This window comes from Rhinolophus sinicus, linkage group LG09 (assembly GCF_036562045.2).
Source record: "Rhinolophus sinicus isolate RSC01 linkage group LG09, ASM3656204v1, whole genome shotgun sequence".
Taxonomy (NCBI): Eukaryota; Metazoa; Chordata; class Mammalia; order Chiroptera; family Rhinolophidae; genus Rhinolophus; species Rhinolophus sinicus.
In genome coordinates, this window is record NC_133758.1 from 56,246,128 (window position 1) to 56,266,020 (window position 19,893).

Genomic DNA, 19,893 nt, shown 5'->3' on the forward strand with positions numbered 1-19,893 from the left:
ATATGGCCTTTATTATGTTAAGGTATTTTCCTTCTATACCCATTTTATTAAGTGTTTTAATCATAAATGGATGTTGTATCTTGTCAAATGCTTTTCTGCATCAATTGATATAATCATATGATTTTTGTCCTTTATTTTGTTTATGTGATGTATCACATTGATGGATTTTCGTATGTTGAACCATCCTTGTGCCCCGGGGATGAACCCCACTTGGTCGTGATGAATAATCTTTTTAATGCATTGTTGTATTCGATTTGCTAGAATTTTATTTAGGATTTTTGCATCGGTATTCATCAGAGATATTGGTCTGTAGTTTTCTTTTTTGTGCTGTCCTTACCAGGTTTTGGTATCAGGGTAATGTTGGCCTCATAAAATGAGTTAGGGAGTACTGTCTCTTCTTCAATTTTTGGAAGAGTTTGTGCAGAATTGGTATTAGATCCTCTTTGAAGGTTTGGTAGAATTCACTAGTGAAGCCATCTGGTCCCGGACTTTTGCTTTTGGGAAGGTTTTGGATGACTGATTCAATTTCGTTACTGGTGATCGGTCTGTTTAGATTTTCCAGTTCTTCATGGTTCAGCCTTGGAAGGCTATATGTTTCTAAGAACTTGTCCATTTCTTCTAGGTTGTTGAATTTGGTGGCATATAGTCCTTCATAGTATTCTTGGATGATCCTTTGTATTTCTGTGGTGTCGTGATAACTTCCCCTTTTACGTTTCTGATTTTGTTAATCAGTGTCTTCTCTCTTTTTATCTTAGTAAGTCTAGCCAAGGGTTTGTCAATTTTGTTAATCTTCTCAAAGAACCAGCTCTTTGTCACATTAATTTTTTCTATTGTCTTTTTGTTCTCTATTTCATTTAGTTCTGCTCTAATTTTTGTTATTTCCTTTCTTCTGCTGACCTTGGGTTTTACTTGTTCTTCTTTTTCTAGTTCTTTAAGGTGTAACATGAGGTTATTTATTTGGGAGTTTTCTTGTTTCTTGAGATAGGCCTGTAATGAGATAAATTTCCCTCTTAAAACTGCTTTCGCTGCATCCCAAAAATTTTGGTAGGATGTATTTTCATTGTCATTTGTTGAGAAGATTTTTTGGAACAGTGCCTCTGATAAAGGTCTAATATCCAAAATATACAAGGAACTCAACAACAAAAAAACAAACAACCCAATTTAAAAATGGGCAGAGGACCTGAAGAGACATTTCTCCAAAGAGGACAAACAAATGGCAAATAGACATATGAAAAAATGCTCAACATCACTAATCATCAGAGAAATGCAAATAAAAGCCACAATGAGATATCACGTCACCCCAGTTAGAATGGCTATCATCAACAAGACAAATAGTAACAAGTGTTGGAGAGGCTGTGGAGAAAAAGGAACCCTCATACACTGTTGGTGGGAATGCAGATTGGTGCAGCCACTATGGAAGGCAGTGTGCAGGTTCCTCAAAGAATTACGAATAGAATTGCCATATGACCCAGCAATCCTTTTCCTGGGTATCTACCCAAAAAATCTGAAAACATTTATCCATAAAGACATGTGTGCTTCAGTGTTCATTACAGCTTTATTTACAGTGGCCAAGACATGGAAACAACCAAAATGTCCTTCGAAACACAATGGAATACTATTCAGCAGTAAGAAAAGATGAAATAGTACCATTTGTGATAACATGGATGGATCTTGAGATTATAATGCTAAGCCAAATAAGTCAGATAGAAAAAGTAGAGAACTGTATGATTTCACTGATGTGTGGTATTAAAACTGAAAACAGCAAAAGAACAAGACAAACAAATGAAGAAACAAAAACTCATAGACACAGACAATAGTTTAGTTGTTACCAGAGGGTCAGGGGGAGGCAGTGGTAGATGAGGGTAAAAGGGATCAAATATATGGTGATGGAAGGAGAACTGACTCTGGGTGGTGAACACACAATGTGACATATAGATGATGTATCACAGAATTGTACACCTGAAGGCTATGTAACTTTACTAACAACTTCACCCCCACAAACTTTAATTTAAAAAAAAAATTGAAGCAGGTGGCCTCTGAAGGAGACAGCTTTCCCCCAAAGACAAGATCAGGCCTGTACAACTCTTTTCCTTACAACCGTGTTTCCCCGTAAACAAGACCTAGCTGGACAATCAGCTCTAATGTGTCTTTTGGAGCAAAAAATAATATGAGACCCAGTCTTATTTTATTATAATATAATACCCGGTCTTATATTAATTTTTGCTGCAAAAGACACATTAGAGCTGATTGTCCGGCGAGGTCTTGTTTTTGGGGAAACATGGTATTGCTTCTTATTTTATTTCTCTCTCTTCTAGAAGGAAAATATCATTGTTTACAGTTCTCAATCTAATATGAAAGGGGAGACTTTTCCAGTTATTGGATCTGACATCAAGAACTTTGATCTGTCCAAAGCAATAATGACCTTTATTTCACTACCTACAAATTTGAGCTCTTGATTTAGAATCACCCTTTAGACTGTTTATTGTGTTGTTTTAAATTTTGTGTTGTATTCTTCTTGTTATTAAGTTCTGTACCTAATGCTCCTTAACCCTGGATATGAGCTGTTTTTTATTCATGTACCTCCCCTCTGATGTGAGACATGACACCCAGAAGAGGTCCTCTGGACATCGAGGGACAAAAGGCTGCTGAAATCAGAAAACCTGACTGTTGATCAGTGATGCTTCCAGAAAAAGATCTTGATCAAAAAGGGGAAAATGATAAAATTATGACAGAGACCTTAACCTGGACAGGAATCAGGAGGGGCTGTGGGAGGAGCTATCACACCTATGTCATTGTGAGAGCTCTCCAGGAAGAAGTCTATGTTTACAACAGCTCTATGGTTGTAAGCCCCTCCCCTTAACTTCTTCTTCCCCTCTATGAATTACATCGTCCATCTTTGTACCTGTGGCTCAACATGTCTGCATGTACTTAATTGCAATCCCTTCTTTTTCCCGAATAAATCCATTTAGTGACAAAATACCTAGTTGACTTTTGTTTCACAGAGGACATTACCTTCTAGGGACTGCTGCCTTAGCCACCCAATCTAAAATGTTAACACCCTCTCTAATATTTCCTATTCCCATATCCTGTTTAACTTTCCTTCTTGGTGCTTATTCCGTGCTAGTGTATTATATATTTTACACTTTATTTTATTTCCTTTTTTCTCCTCCAATAGAATGTAAATTCCACCAAAGCAGTGATTTCTGTCCATTTGTCCCTCTGTCTCCAGCACCAAGCCTACAGTAAGTGCTCAATTGTTGAATTAATTAATTTCTGAAAGACTTAAAGCAAACAGGATCTGCTTGAGAAAAATTAAATAGGGCTGAGGAACCTACCCCAAACAGGTAAAGGAGTTGGTCACTGGAGAAATTAGAAGAGCAATTTTCCCAAAAGAGCTCAGAATACCCCCAAGCTAGTTTCCAGGGCTTGCCTTTGTACAGGGTGCCTCCTACCTGATTCATTCTCCCCTTCCCTCCAGCACCCACCTTGGCCTGGTTAACTCCATACATCCTTCAGAAAACATCTCACATTTAATTTTCTTGGGGGCATAGTCCCATACCAACCGTATCTCCCACCTCCAGGCTAGACAGGTCAGGTCTCACATCAGGCCTGTCCTTCATGCACAGTGCCTGGAATATAGTAGTGACTCCATAAACTTGTGTTGAGTAAATAAATGAATAAATGAATAAGTGAATAGGGACACTGGCAGCCTAAGTAGCTGAAGGTCCACCTGAGCAGCTAGAAAAAGCATTTACTCAGGCCATATTTAGGGAGAAAAAAACTCTCCAATATAGTAGGGAGAATCTGTTACTGAAATTCCTTGCCAAGAAGAAGAGAAACAAGCCAGGTGGTGCTCTTCAAAACAGAGATGGCAAAGAAAAAAATAATTTCTCTTCAATGGTGAAAACCTCTAACATACTTTCCCTCCAAATTATTAGGTTGGTGCAAAAGTAATTGCAGTTTAAAAGGTTAAAAATAATTGCAAAAACCTCAATTACTTTTGCACCAACCTAATAATTCCTTCCCTACTTCCACATCATCATGCACAGAAAGGGGCCTTAAAAGGATATAAGCTATGTTGTTTAAATATTTTATGCCCTTGCCTATAAGACCATTTGGGTCTGGCGTTTTTTGAAGGGTGTTGATCTTTTCTCTGTTCTTAGATTTCCCACATTTTACCAAGATGCTTCTAACTCTGGACTCTTGTCTCTTTCTTATTCCTGCTTTATGCTTGATGTATCCTTTTAGTGTGAAAACTCAAGTCTTTCTTTAGTTCAGGCGAATTTTCATCTATCATTTCTTCTTTGCTCCTAGATATCTGCATAGATTGCTCACTCACTTATTATGGCCTCTGCTCAAATGCCAGCTTATCACAAATGCTGTCCTGGATCACCCCATCTAAAAAAGCACTTCCACTGCTCTGTTCTCTGGCCTTGGTTTATTTTATTTTGTGGTCCTTGTTTATTATTCTTCACTTATTTGTTTATTGCCTATGCCTCCCACTAGCAGTCAAGCTCCTTAAGAACATGGACTTGCATTTTTTCTTCACTGCTATATCCCCAGAACCTAGGACACTCCGTAAATAATCTGTCAACTGAACAAAGAGATCATTTCTGCTCTCTCCTTCTAAAGCTTCTAATACATTGATAGTGAGTGTTTGAAAAGTTCCTGGAGGACTGGCATTGTCCCACAGCACTGTAGTCAGTGATCTGGGCCTCATCGTGTCTCATATACCCATGCCTACACCTCCCCTGCTGCCCCCATCAGGATCTCCAGCCTTTCCTTCAACTCACACCTGCCCCAGGATATGAGATCAGCCTGTCCTCAGCCAGGGAGCAGTTATAGGACCCATTCAGTGGCCCAGTGGTCTGGGCACAAAGGGACCACCTGAGGCCATCAAGCCCTGTGACCTCCTCCTTCCCTTTCTCAGATGGGAAGCAACAAATCCTCCCACTCTGAGCTCCTATGTCCCCCAGCTAAGCCTCAGGGGTCTCTGGCCAATGTCCATCTCTTCTGATCAGTAAAGGGCTAGGGTGCTAAGGAGATCCCATCTGTTATAGGCTCAGGAAATGGTCTTGAGGAGCTAGGAATGGACAGGCACAAGGAGAAGGTCATGGAGGTGGTTAGAGGCTGGGTAAAAAATACACTGCAGCGGTGTCCACAGGTGGGGTCCTGGACACTTTCCCCATCAAGCCAGTCCCTGGAGTTCATGTGTAGGCAAGAGGCCAGTTTTGTCTCTACTCCAGGGAGAATAGCTAATGCCCAGGCCCCAGGCCTCTGGCCCTGGGTACACATAGCTCTGAGGGACATTAGCCCAGGGCCCCAGGAACATAATTGTCAAGGAGAAACCAGAACAGGGCCTGAATTCCAGGAGCCTGTCCCCTGAGCCCTGACTAGTGGCAAAGGCCCAGGGACAGAAGTGGGGCTCAATTTGGGGCAAGAGCTCCCGCATTCCCTGTTTCAGGGCTATGCACACAGGTGCAGCTCTGGGGGACAGAGGCCCCCTTGGCTTCCCTTTTCTTCATCTCTGTCATGAATAGTGGTCTCTCTGGGACCTGCCAAAATTTCCAGACTGGGAAGCATCCTGGTTCTCAACTTCATGGGGCTGTGTGTATGGTGGCCTGGTCCTCCCATCAAGGCCGATCAACACTAGGTGAAATGTCTTCCCTTCTTTACCACTATTTCCCATCTATAAAATGGGACAACAGCTGTAATGCCTCAGCCACAGAGGTGTTCCACTCAATCCCTCTTAAGGTTCTGCTATGGGGAGCAGTGCTGGCTGACAGCTTCCTGCAACCTCACCTCTAGATCCAAGCCAAGGATGGTACAGCAGGTGCTGGAGCCACCACTCCTGGCTGACCCAGGGCCTCCATGTGCAGTCTGGGCTCTGGGGCTCCCCTCAAGCATGGACAAGATGTCTCCAGGCTGCACTGCAGTCTGAGGCTCTTCTTAGTCCCCCCTCCTTCCACCTTCTTCTTTCCCAGGTGTCAGCCCTGTTCCTGATCACACTTCCTCCTCTCATCCTCCATGGGTGTTTTCCCCATTAGCTTTTTGCACATCTCATTCCATCTACTTCTCTGAAGACAATAACTGGCACAGGCAGCTACCTCACAGGTTGTTCGAGGATTAAACGAATTAATACACACAGAACTTTGGACAAGTTACTGGAAAAGAGCTGACATCTCTGACTCTAAGCCCCATGGAGCTCCCCTTCTTTGGTGCCATCGTCAGGGACATCAGTCATTGGTCTCAGGGAGACTTCTGTGTGTCCTCTCAGAGACCAGGAGGTTTCCTGAGTGTTCGATGCTTGGCCTGACCACAGAGCACTGCACCCCTGCTGTCTTTGTTGAGAACACCCGGGCGGGCCCAATGGCTCAGGTGGTTGGAGCGCCGTGTTCCTAATGCCGAGGTCACCAGTTCGATTCCCACATGGCCCAGTGAGCTCTGCCCTCTACAGCTAAGATTGTGAACAACAGCTCTCCCTGGAGCTGGGCTGCCATGAGTGGCTGGTGGCCAACTTGACCGGCCGGCAGCCAGCGAGAGCTGCCGAGAGCTGCCGTGAGTGGTTGACTCACGACTGGTGACCAACTGCCTCAGCCCAAGGGGAGCGCAAGGCTCATAATACCAGCATGTGCCAGGCAGCTGTGTCCTACACAACTAGACTGAGAAACAATGGCTTGAACCAGAGTGGGGGTGGGGGAGGCGGAAGAAAGGGGAAAAAGGAAAAAAGAACACCCTCACCCATTCTTCCCCATCAGCTCCTACTTGTTCTCTACATCACATTGCAATGTCACTTCCTCAGGGAAGCCTTCCCAGCCTCCTTTTTATGCTCTCCCAACACCATGTACCTCTGCTTCAAAGCATTTTTCAAGGTTACCCATTCATGTGTGTGTGTTGTGTGTTCATTTCCTTCATACTTGTCTCTCTGTGTCAAAGATTGCCAGTCCTCAGATATCTTTTCTCCCCTCCCCAGAATTCCCAGTTTTAGCAGAGCACAGAGTTGCTCCAAAGAAGCTTATGTTTCCTTTACAGCTGGCTAGTAGAATGTGTGCAGAAATGCTGGCTGTCTGTGCTGAGTTCCCAGTGAAGGTAAGAGGCATGTCTCCTCTCAGATTCCTTCTTCTACTGGTTGGACTGAACAATGCTATTGGGATGGTGGGGAAGAGGTGGACACAACAAGGTAGAAGGAATACAGGCCCACACAGCCTCCCAGAGCAGAACTGTCTCACCAGTGTGGGCTTTCCAGGACAGAAAAACAAAAGTCTAGCATGTTTAAGCCAATATTACCGAGTCTCTGTTACAGCAGACAACTGTCCACCTGAAGGACAGGAAGTTCTTTGAAGCCAGGGAAAATGTCCATCTTGGTTATCACAATATCCTACTGGCACCTAGGAGGTCTTTGATTAATGTATGATGAATGAATGATTGAGTTCTTCGAGGGCTGGGTCATTTCTTAGTCATCTCAGTAATTCCTGTAGCACTCAGCCTTTGCAGTGAGGGATTGGCTAATCCCCAGTTCTTCTAAAGAACTGTCCAGTAGAATGTCCTGTGATGAAAGAAATGTTCCATATCTCTGTTGTCCAATAAGGTAACACAGGAGGCTGGTGGCCCCCATATTGGATAGTGCACGTCAGAGCTAGTAGGAAGTCTAAGGAGAATGTAGTGCAATGCAACCCTGTCCTCTAATGGAGGAATTGGTGGTCTGCTGAGATCAGGTGGACGTTTGCCCCAGCCCTGACATGTAAGCCAGTCCACCACATAGAAGAGGGCTTCAAGCCCCCTCAGTGAGGGTCACATTGGGGAATGATGTCACAGTGCAGCAGTGCTAATCACATTGGCCAGCTCTTCCTAAACATCACTTCCTGCTGATGCCCACCACCACAAGTGAGGGAGGAAGACCCTATCTGCCTCATTGGAGGGGTCTCAAGCAGCTTGCCCAGTCCCCAGTTATTGAAGAGATGGGCAGAGAAAGGTTAGAGTCACCATGTTCCAGGCCAATGCTGGGCATCTCACAGCCACGTGAGACAGAAGGAGAGGGCAGGACCCATTGTGTGTCGGGCCCAGCACAATGACACACAAGATAGCCACGTACTCCTCAACTCTTCCCATTTTACAGAAAAGAAAACTGAGGCCAGAGAAGTGAAACAACTCACCTGAGGTCACACAGCAAATGCAGTAGCAAAGGGAGAACCAGAACTCAGATCTCCTCACTCCAGAGGTCATTCTTTTCTTCTTATCACCAGGCTGCGGAGCTCAGCTCCAGACACAGCACACATTCCTGCTCCACCCCACGGCTCTTCCCAATCAACCTGCCCCCCTGTTACCCACAAATGACCTCCCCCTAGAGTCAGGATGGAGCCAGGACAGCTGGATGAAACAAAGGCGGAGCTCATTCCACCTGCAGTTCTGATCAGACCAACAAGGTGATCAGTGCAGTATTTCCACAACTGTTGTCACAGAAAGTTTGGGGGAGGGGGTATCCTTGTCAAAACCAGCTGCTAGCCCCACAAGTTGGTAGAAGAAGATGGGAACACTCTGCAACTTTATGTCCGAAAGAACTTAATGGTTGGAAACAGCAGGAGCCCCCTGGGCAAACGTTAAGTGGACAAGAGAAGGGCAGGAAAGAGTGCCCAGAGCTCTGTTAAGCTCTTTAAACAGATGATTCTATTTAATCTTCATAACACCACTCCTACTGGGTCCATTTTATAGATGAGGGAACAGAGGCATAGAAAGGTCATTTACACAGGAAGGATCACGCAGCTGGCAGAAGGTGGTGCCCTGGTTCCAACGCAGAAAATAACAAGGTAGTGAAAATTTGGGTGGTGTCTGCTGCTTCCTGGAGAAGCCTGTGGGAACCTGGAAGAGGTTAGAGGAAGGATCTAGAAGAGGCCCCCAACAAGGTAGAGATGGGAGCTTGTAAGAAAGGGTTGGGGCAGAGGGACACAAAGCAATTCCCAGGCAAGAAATGGCTGAAGCACAGCTGTCATGCAGGGTCTCAGCTCCCACTCCCCGCCCAAGAACGCAGGACATGACGAGGCCAACAAGGAACACCAACGGAGCCATAGATAAGGGGAGTCACACCACTTTATTCTCGATGGTAGCTGGGTTGGAGACACAGGAAGCAAACATCCGCCAGGACCCCAACGAGGGGTCCTCCTGCACCCCAGTCTCGCTGGCGGCCGGGCGAGACACAGGACGTAGGATCAACACGATCCGCAATGTAATCTGCTTGCTGACCACACTTGCTGGCCGCAATCCATTGTCCGCTTCTCTGCCAACCAAACCACTTGTTAGCTGCAATCCACTATCCACTTCTCTGTCAACCAACCACCCTGCTGGTGTAGCCACAGCAGTTACATTAGTGGCTAATGGCTAACCGGTAACAGCTGATGGCCACCCAGCCACAGCAGATGGCCATCTGATTACAGCTGATGGCCATCCAATAACCGAGCCACTACCTTTTCTTGTGAAGCCAAGAGCCTGGAAACTGCTCTCCTGGCTCTGTCCCCACAACAGCTCAGGCAGTGACTCCTGGCATTCACTTGTCCAGAATCTTCTGTCACTTGGTCTTTATTGTCCTTATACCTGCACCTCTGGAAAAGGCTGCTTCACCCAAGCCCGGGGGTCAAGGAACAACTGTCATGGTTCTAGAGGTCCAAGCAGTGACCAACAGCCTAGTGGGCACAGGCCTGGGGTTGAGCCAAGCAAGGCAGCCCACTGTGGGGAGTCAGGACAAAGATGCCTATGCTGGCTCAGAGACCCAGAATAGCAGTGTCGTAAATAAGAGAGGAGTCTGTCGAGTGCCCACCCACCAGTCCAAGCTGCTGTCAGACTAGGATGGTGTGTCCCAATTTCAGGGACCCAGGCTCCTCCACTACTGGCCATTGCCCTCTCCCACTTGGTGACTCACAGCCACATCTGAGCTCCAGCCCATGGCAGTGGGAAAGAGGGAGGGGAGGATGTGCCCTCACCCTTCAAGGCCACCATGCAGGAGCCACTGTCACCGTGAGAAAACAAGAGTTAGGGCATGAGGTGCGTGGCTGGGTTTGTGACTCTCTGACAGTAGATCTGGGCATCCCAGACACCTGGAGTCCAGTCCCATCTCTAATTGGCTGCAGAGATCAGAGCAAGTCCCCACGCTCCATGAGTCTGTTTTCTCCTCTGCACCAAAAGTTTGGCTAAAACAGCCTCCAAGGGGACCTGAGTAGAGGATTCTGAACCACGGGTCTTCTGAGGCAATTGAGGCACAGCCTTAGGGAAGGGAAGGTGAAATCAGGCTATGTGTGGCTCCCTCAACTGTGCCATGGGGCTAGGGCAAGCAATGCACCCCAGGCCATTGGCACAGCCCCAGAAAAGCTTCTGTGAACTGCTGGCTAATACAGTAGGTAACTATATTAAGTGCTTATTATATACCAAGCATGGAGCTTACTAAAGGTTTACTATTGCAAGGCACTGTTCTAGGTGCTTTATAACTTTCACCTTCTCTGTGATATAGGCACAATTGTGATCACCACGGGGATAGTGAATCCATAAAACAAGAACTAACCACTATGAAAAGGAGCACTCAGAGAAAAAGAATTCTTGAAAAATCCATACTTAATGGTACTCATGAAAATTCAACCAAGATTGAATAGTAGGGTGAACACGCCTGAGAACCAAATCAAAAGGACCAAATCAAAAGAACAGATGCGAAAAACTCAACAATGTATGTTGGAAGGAATTGAATTCACATTCAGAAATGAAGACTTATCAAAGTCACCTCCCAATGAAATCTGGCCCCTCCTTAGCTCAGGTGGACAGGTGTTGATGGGTGAGTTAATGAGTCACTCCTGCCTGGTTAAAGTCCTCAAAGTTTAACACATGTTTCTCAGGCCCACCTCGAGCCTGAATTTCCCATTCCCTTTCCCCAGGGTGCCTGTCCTGTGAGTTAGGGGTTGCTGGCTATGCCTAGGCTCTGAGCAAACCACAAGAAACCAGGGTGGTGGGAAGTCACTGCTGATTGCACACGCAGGGCAGGCTTCACACATAAGCAGGGGTCTGTGCAGGAGTCTTGGACTTACATGAAATCACCAAGATCACTAAACTGGCACCACCACCCCAGCTTGACACTAGCCACTTGCCAGATTCAGGAAGGAATTTCTCGTCACTTCAAAACACAGTAAGGGAAACACCGACCCAAGTGGAAAAAACATGAACAGAACGTACAAATGTCCAATGCATGCACAGAGAAATTCCTAACCTCACCACTGATCAAAGAAACACAAATTTAAACAAGATACACTTTTCATCCAATTGACACTGTTGGAAGGTGGTTAAATTGGTACACTTAATATGGTTTTGTTGTATGTCTGTTTCGATTGTGCAACTTAGTATGTTACTTTGAAATAGTCTTTATTAGTATAAAAGTAAATGTTCTCACTGCACAAAAATCAGAAAATACAGACAAGTATAAAAAAACAATTTAAAAAACTCATTCAAAATTACATTGTAGTTAACATTTTCTTGCTATATCACAAAAATAGAAACACATTATACATATTGTTTTGATGCCTTTTTTAAACAAAAATGTGGTTAAAAACATAAAATTTACCATCTTAACCATTTTAAGTTTTGTAGTGTAAAGGACATTCACATTGTTGCGCAACCATCACCACTATTTATTTCCAAAAATTTTCAAGAGGTATAGGGGAAACTCAGTACCCCTTCAACACTAATTCCCCATTCTCTGGAAATGACCATTCTATTGTCTCTATGACTTTGATTCCTCTAGCGACCTCTTATAAGTGAAACCATACAATACATGTCCTCTTGTGACTGGCTTATTTCACTTACATCATGGCCTCAAGGTTCATCCATGTTGTAACAGGAGTCAGAATTTCCTTCCCTTTAAAGGCTGAATTGTATTCCATTGCATTGATAGACCATATTTTGTTTATCCATTCATCCATTGATAGACATGGGGTGCTTCTGGAGTCTTTTTTAAACAGAACAATATATTGTGGATTTCTTCCTGTGCCAATGGTGACAGGTTGATAGGAATAGTTTTTAAAAGTTGCCTAGTATTCCACAGAGGGAGGTGCATCACTTTAGCAAATCCATTCTTGAAGGACATTTATGTTTTCCCAATTTTTCACTATCATATAAAAACTACAATACACCTCCCCTGTGCATACATCTTTATATACCTATCCTACTCTATCTGAAAGATAAATTTGAAAAGTGAGATTTCTATTCAAGCGTTTTTTTAGATTTGTTGTTTGTAACCAACTCATCCTTCAGAAATTATATTAACCTAGATCCCTGCCATCGATAGATCCCTATCCCCATTTCACATGTCCTTATCAGCACTGAGGACTGTGACTTTATAAAAGTGATCATTTTCTGGTCAGTTTTTGCCAGTGTGACAGGTAAAAAAAAAAAAAAAGTGCCATCATTTTAATTTGTATTTTTTGGATTATTAGTGAAGTTGAGTGTTTTTTCATATGCTTGTTTATATTTTACTGGCAGGTATTTCTTTTGCAGACCACCTGTTTATGTCATCTGCCTGGCATCAGGGTGCTGATCTTCTCCTTACTGAGGTGTATGAACTCCTGCAGAGGAAGAATTGAACTCTGGGCATCACATATGTGGCCAACCATGTTTTTTGAGTTGCAAGATTCATCTATATTTATATAGCCAAACGCAGTTATGGGTTATACCTGTGATGTCATATTTAGAAAATTCCCCTCTTTCGGGGTTATCTATGGATTAGTCAGATTTTCACCCTGTTGCATAGTCACAACTCACCCTCTGTACTGTCATGCATGGTTCAGTGTTATCATTAGCTTCTTTACTCCAGTTGGAATTTATTCTGATGGGTATGTGCTGAGATGAGGACCTCATCTATGTCTAAATTCAAGGCCCGGCATGCCCTGGCTGTCTGTTTTTCCCTTCATGCCCTTCCTCCCTCATCACTTTCTCTATACTATATAGACCCTTTACATGCTCCCAACCTGCAAGAAGAGAAAAACTCTCCTGTTCTGAAGGCTGAGCCCTATTGCACAGCCTTTCCCTGAAATATTTGCTATTCAGAAGATGATTCAGGAGAGGCTACCATGTAAAGGAGTCCAGACGATGGCATTTTGGGCACTGCCACCATCCCACATAATGGACAAGCCATCATGGGACCAGGAGCTTCTTCTCCAACTGGCCAACCAATGTGCACCCGCTCTGCCCAGGATTTGGAATGGTTGATTATCATTGTCAACTGCATGTCAATCTTTCAACAGGTCAACTGCACGGCACATGGCCTCATTCTGTCCTCACAATAGGTATTACAATCTTGCTTTCTCAGCTGAGGGGCTGAGCTGCAAAGAGGGATGCATCTGATGACACAACCCACAGTTGGCAGAGGTTGGAGGAGGCTCTCCTGGTGCACATCTGCGAGCTTTCTGCTAGTGAACAGACCTGTCGCCTGGAGCAGGGAGCTCCAGCTGTCAGGTCAGGTGGAGTTGGACCCTGCAAGCTGTCAGGGCTGACAGGGCAGGGAAGGTGGGGAGGGCACACACAGGGCCCAGGGCAGGCAAGGGCCCTCAACCGTCCCCATCTGCACCCACTCCTCAGTCCCAGCTCCTACCCAGAGTCACCAAGTATGCAAAGTATCCTGGGACTGTTCTTCCCTGAACTCAATCCTTTCCCAGAAACAGACAGAGTTCACCCACTTATTCGCTTGTCAGGTGTTTATTGAGCATTCACTGTGTGACAGATACTGGTCTAGGGATATAGCCACTAACAAGAAAAGTGAGGGCCTACCTTCTGGGAGTTTTTACTCCTGTGGGCATAAGCAAGGAAATGAGTAGACATGATAACCACTGATAATAAGTGCTAGGAATAGTTAATACTCCTCGTCTAGCCATTCTTTGTATGTTCCTGGAGATTCTAATACAACAATGTCCCATGAGAGAGAACAGAAAGATGGAGGGAAGCTGCATCAGGTTGGCTAACCAGTGAGGGCCTCTCTAAGGAGGTGATGTTGGAGTGAGAAGAAGTCTTGGGAAGAGCAGAAGGAAAGGCCATCCAGGCCAAGGGAGCAGAAGATGCAAAAGCCCTGGGGCAGGAAAGAGCCAGCGTGTTTGAGGCACTGACAGGAGGCTAAGGCTGTGAGCCAGGTGGCCGTGGGGGGTGAGGTAGGAGCTGTGGAGATGACCAAGGGGAAGCCATGGATTCCCAGAGTTTGGCACCATAGCCCACAGTAGGACATCACTTCTGCCTGAACCACATAGCCCCTAACTTGGGCTTTGGCAGAGAGCGCTGATGTTCTCTATTCCATCCCCTTCTGCTCTGCTCTAATGTCCTTGGAAGAAGGGAGAAAAAGCGAAGGAAAGAAATGCAATCCATTCAATTTACCTCCTGATCCACTAAGGGAATGCAACTGGTAATTTAAAGAATACTATTGTAGATGGTAATAAAGATTTTTGTTTGTATTCTCAGAGCAATGGGAGTCCACTGAAGTTTTCTGGCAACAGAGAAACTGATTAAGGGTTTTAAGATGACTGTTCTGCTGTTGCATGCAAAAAGGGCTGTGAGAGGGCATATCAGTAAGCCAGCTTCCCAGAAGGACAAGACAATGCATCAAGGGGGCTGAATGATGAATTAAAGACAGAGATGGGGCAGGTGAGGGTCAGTGTAGCTCCCAGTTACTCCCACCCGAGGGAGTGGGGAAGTGCCTGAACTCTCTCCACACCTGCCCCCCATTGCCTACCTCTTAGGACCTCCTATTGGTCAAACCACAAGACACCCACAGTGAGGCACAAAGGGTACAGCCCTGAAGGTCAGCCTCCTGGGCACAGCAGAGAGCAGAGGAGGAGGTGGCGAGTGGAGATGTAAGTGGCCTTGAGAATATGGACAGCAGAACCTCAGAACTAACCAGTGGTTTGGACATGGGTAAGTTAAATATTTTGTTTCCTGTGTGGTGGCTCTTTGAAAAAAACAAGACGCAAAACTGGCAAAGAAAGAGACAGGGTAGGGAGGAGTGGAAATATGAGGTTCCAAGGCAACCAGGCCTGGAGCCAAGCCCTGCTCCAGCATAGACATGTGGGCAGGAATGACATTCAAAATACCTACTGGCTGGAAGGATGCAGGCCCCCACTCATCAGAACAATGGAACAAAGCTGGCAGTGTAAGGTGCCCCCTTCTGTTACTGGGTTTCAGAGCTGGCCTAGGAGAGTGCAGTGGCTGGGACTAGGGAAATTTTGGGGGGCTAGGGTAGCGCTCTTTACCCAGAGTGGAATATTTTCCTAGCTCCTCCATCCTTGTCAGGGCATCTTGGGTGTGTCACCACCCAGGTGTGTCATTTGGGTTAAGGGGGATTATGCTGAAATATTCTGGAAACAGAAGCAAAAACAGAGGCAGAGCTCAGCTTAGGGTTCCCCACCCCAACCCAGTAGGATGGAGGAAGATGTGACATTTGTTACCTCTACCACCCCAACATGCTCAGGGAAGGGGTGTGGGGCAGGGGCATGGCCAGGCCTGGACAATGAGCTTTCCTGCCAGTCACTTGCCAAGTCTCTTGATTGATATTGCCAACTGCAAGTTATAATCCAGTAGTGGGTCCTGGAATCCATTTAGTAAAGGGCAACCAGCGTTGTTTTGTTTGTGGGTTTTTAAAATTAATTTATATTGGGGGACAGTATGTTTCTCCAAGGCCCATCAGCTCCAAGTCGTTATCCTTCAATCTAGTTGTGGAGGACGCAGCTCAACTCCAAGTCCAGTCACCGTTTTCAATCTTTAGTTGTTGAGAGCTCACACTCTAACCAACTGAGCCATCCGGCCACCCCAATCAGCATTGTTAAGAACAAAAATCAAAAGAAAAGACAAAATCAAAAAGGAAGGGAAAGAAACTATCAGAGTTCATCACAGATGATAAGGTAAGTACTGTTCTGTGAAACCTTCCTTTTAGGCTTGCACTAGACAATGGATTCCTTAACTTGGGTTATAGACAAGAGAATTGGGAAGTCACTGCATTTGCACGCAAGGGTCCTCACATCTCTTCTCTACCGGCACATCACACCCCAGATGTCCAGCTCCCTGGGGACCTGTACAAACTCTCCCTCTCTCACTGGCTTTTCCCCTCCCCTGGCTCAACGCACCATCCTTGCCTGTTTTTGTCCCCATTTTACTGATAAGGACACTGAAGTCCAGGCATGGAGAATGGTCTGTCCAGGGCCACCTAGCAGGGCCCCAAAGCCCTCTTCACTACCTATGCACACAAGCACCATCCCCAGGGATGCCTCACTGGGACAGAGTTGGAAGAAGGGGGAAGCACTGGGGAGGGAGGGCTTCCAGGAAAGATGTACTCTTTTTTATTTTTATTTTTTATTTTTGGGAGGTGTACTCTTGAGGAAGTGACAGTGGACCAGAGCCTTGAGAGGACCTATCCAACCCCTTGGGCTCTGGAACTGTGAGAAACAGGGTGAAAGGGCGAGGAAGGGCATCAAGGAGACACCAAGTGCTACCAAGGGCAGGCTCTGTTCTGGATGCTGAGGAGAGGACAATGAGCAAGACCAACACAGTGCCTGCTTCCAACATTTATTTATATAAATGCCTGTCAGGGAAGAAGCTCACCTGTAATGGAGATAAAGAAAATCAGTCAGAGAATAAGACAGAGAAGCAGGAGGGATAGTTAGATTGGAATGTCAAGACAGGCATCTTTCAGGAGAGCATTCGAGAGGAGGCCCGAAGGATGAGAGGGTCTAGCCAGGCCAAGAGTCATAGGAGAGCATTCCTGGCCAAGAGTTGGGCACGTACAGAGGCCCGTAATGGTCACATGGGTTTGTTTTCAGTGTAGCAGATTTTTCTGTATAATTTGTGCACATAGCAAATAAGCCAAACAGTACAAAAGGGCGTTCAATGAAGAGCCAGTGTCCCTCCCACTGGCCTCTGCCTCCAGCAGTGCTACTTCGCTGTGCCCATTTCCATGGATATGCTAAGCAAAACAAACCATGTTGTTCTTACAACACAAAATGGATTCTAACGCATACACACACTTAACAATCTTTCTGAGAAAGCCATATGGGTACTGGAGACATTTCCTGACCCTGGTAGTTCCATTGTGCGGAATACTAATCACATGCCAGCCCTCCGGAAGAGTGTTCCTTCTGCTGCCACACTGTGCCGAGGACCCCCGTGACTGCCTTTGCTCACAGGGATAGCATGTCTCTAGAATAAGGGGCCAGGCTTGGGCGGGGGGCAGTGGGCAGGGGGACTTAAGTCAAGGGTATTTACATTTTTAAAGTTGGATTGGATGTGACTATCACAGAGGCAAAGTTGGGTAACCAACTCCTAGCCTCTTTGCCCCCCAGTGCTGGACACACACCCACAGCCCTGCCCCATCACCGCCCTCCCCCACTTTCTTCTTGCAGAGGGTGGGGAGGGGGTTACTGTTTTACCCCTGCAGGCCCCCCTCTCTGCTTGGGGTAACTGGCGGCCTCCCCAGGGGCCAGACTCCCCCCATCCATTCTGTGGGACTGCTCAATTCTGTGAATCTTCCTGCATCTTCTTCTCCAGGTTTCCCCCACTCAGCCTCAGGCCATCCTCCTTCCTCAAGGCCAAGACCTCTTCAATGGCCTGGAAATGTGCCTTTATCTGGTCGGGTCTTAGCTGGGAATTTTTTCCATGCCTCTGGCCACTTCTTGCAAAAGCAAATGTTTCTCATATAGCATTGGGCCTGTTGCCACTTCTGAGAGGTCAGGACAATTCAGGGGCTTAAGCTGCTAGGGCCCCAGGAGTGAGATGCGGTCTGTAGTCTGAGCACTGGGGCATGTAGCAGTCAGCCAGCACAGGGTCTGGGGTGCAGGCCCCCCACTTCCATGCAATGACTCTCCAATATGTGCCTACATCAGATCCAACCTGGGGGGCAGGGGAGGTGACCAGCACAGTCTAGAACCCCACCTCCAGAGAGGCTGATTTGGAGGCCCAGGAATCTGCATTTTCAGGACGCACCTAGCTGATTATGAAGTCCACAGTCAGTCAACATTATTCAGAGTCACTGCTACATGTTAGATAGCATTTAGGCATGTGGGTCCCCACAGAGAATATACAGGCAAAGATATATGCCCTCAAGGGCTTGTATTCTATCAAGGGAAGATGGAAAACATCAGACAGTAAATGATAGGGAAGGTCAGAAGGGATGTACGCTGTGGAGAAATAGGAAATGGAGCAAGGTGATGGTGCTCAGGAGTGCCAGGCTAGAGACATGGCGCAGGCCTCATCAAGAAGGTGACAGCCTTTCGAAGGTGAAGGGAAGAGGAAAAGGGCAATGCAAGGGTCCTGAGGCAGCTAGCCTGGTGGATTTGAGAAATCAAGGAGGCCAGGGTGGCTGCAGCTGCATAGGGAGAGTCTAAGGACAGGGTTAGGGATGGCTAAGGTAGAAGCCAGGAGACCAGTTGAAAACTGAGAGTAATCTGGGTGAGGGTGGCTGAGGAAGAATAGCAGCTGCCAGGTGAATGCTTCACAGGATCCACAGCACGACCAAGAGCTTATCCCAGGCCAGGCTCTTTTCCAAGTACTTAGCCAGTATTAACTCACTTAATGCTCACTCAGCCCTATAAAGCAGGTACTCTATGGTTCTGTTTTCTAGAGAAGGGTACTGAGGCACAGAGAGGTGAAGGAACTCACTCCAGGCCACACAACTCAAAGGTGACAGAGACCAGATTTGAACCCTGGTCATCTGAAGCCAGAGCCCAAGCTTTTTAAGAGCACACTTTTAGACAGAATAGTCACAACCCCCACCCTGAGGTAAGATGTTTGTAAAGAAAATAGAGTGGTGGGCCAGCAGAGGGGCAAAAGGTCAGGCTCGGGTTTGACCACCAGTCAGTCCCGTCTGCACCTCTTCTGGAGGTAGGAGCTCAGGCAAGCCCCTCAAGCTCCCCAAATCTCCATTTCATGTTGTGGGAAATGGAGGCCGGACAGTAGTTACCCACCAGGATGCTACAGGGGTTCAAGCCCTCTAGGCATTAAGAGGCGTTGCACTGACATCCAGAGATGGCAAAGGTTGCCAACCCGAGCAGACAGGTGGGGCTGGAGATGCAACTACACACAAAGGTAGCTTGGGCCACAGGGCCTGAGAGCAGCCTTTGGCAGGCAGGAGCCCAGAGTACTGGTCATGAGGAGGATGCTTGATGAAGGAAGTGGGCCTGCTTTAAGGGTCTCTAAGGGGTATTGACTTTTGGGATGTCAGAGAGATGCAGGGGATAATGCCTAAGACACACAGACCTGGCTCAGAGGCTCACCAGCAGTGTGACCTTGGTATGTTTGACCCCTCTGGGCCTCAGTTTCCTCATCTGAAAAACAGAAGAAAAATGCCAGCTCCACTAGAAACCCTCTTGGCTGGCATGCAGCCAACAGTTACAAATCTGAGCAGTTTGTTCAGCTGGTTGTGAAATCTTTTGTCTTATTTTTTCCCGACCCCCAAGAGTTTCTGTCACTCTGAGGATATTTATTGAGGATAAATCTGAAGCTCGAGTCTTTGAAAGTAATTTCTGTTTCTGCCAGGAAGCTTTTGGGGGTCGGTGACTTATTTTGAAGTATAGAAAAATGCCCCGGCTGTACATCTGGAGTGTTTCCATGTTCATTGTACTTAAGTCATTGGCGGGTGTATTCTAATCCATGCCAGCTTTTTGGTTCCTAATTTCTTTTCTCCTCTCTGGGACCTTGGCTTGTAAATTGCAACCATTTGTTTTGCCCTGAAGAGGAATCTATGTTAGACATGACTGGATCACCCAGCTTTCACTCTGTGGTCCATTCTCTCCTGTGTTCTGAATGCTTGTCAAGTTCCAATTTCCCACTTTCACAGGTCCCATTATTCTAATATTATGGCTCACCTTTGATCTTCCCTGCCTATGTATAATGGATTTG

General features: G+C 46.2%; 1 long non-coding RNA gene across 14 annotated transcripts in view; it reads left to right on the forward strand.

Moving 5' to 3' along the window:
- Positions 1-14,474, forward strand: part of LOC109439156 (uncharacterized) — a 32,476-nt gene extending 18,002 nt beyond the window's left edge. For 2 of the 14 annotated variants that reach the window (XR_012498820.1, XR_012498824.1), the window contains exons 3-5: positions 3,176-3,242; positions 7,033-7,089; positions 12,508-14,474. This is a non-coding gene — a long non-coding RNA (uncharacterized LOC109439156). Of the gene's footprint in view, positions 1-2,561; positions 2,980-3,175; positions 3,243-7,032; positions 7,090-10,495; positions 10,811-12,507 lie in introns of those variants that run through there. The other 12 variants (XR_012498819.1, XR_012498823.1, XR_012498813.1 and 9 more) reach the window with 10 other exon arrangements.
- The last annotated feature ends 5,419 nt before the right edge of the window (positions 14,475-19,893 follow it).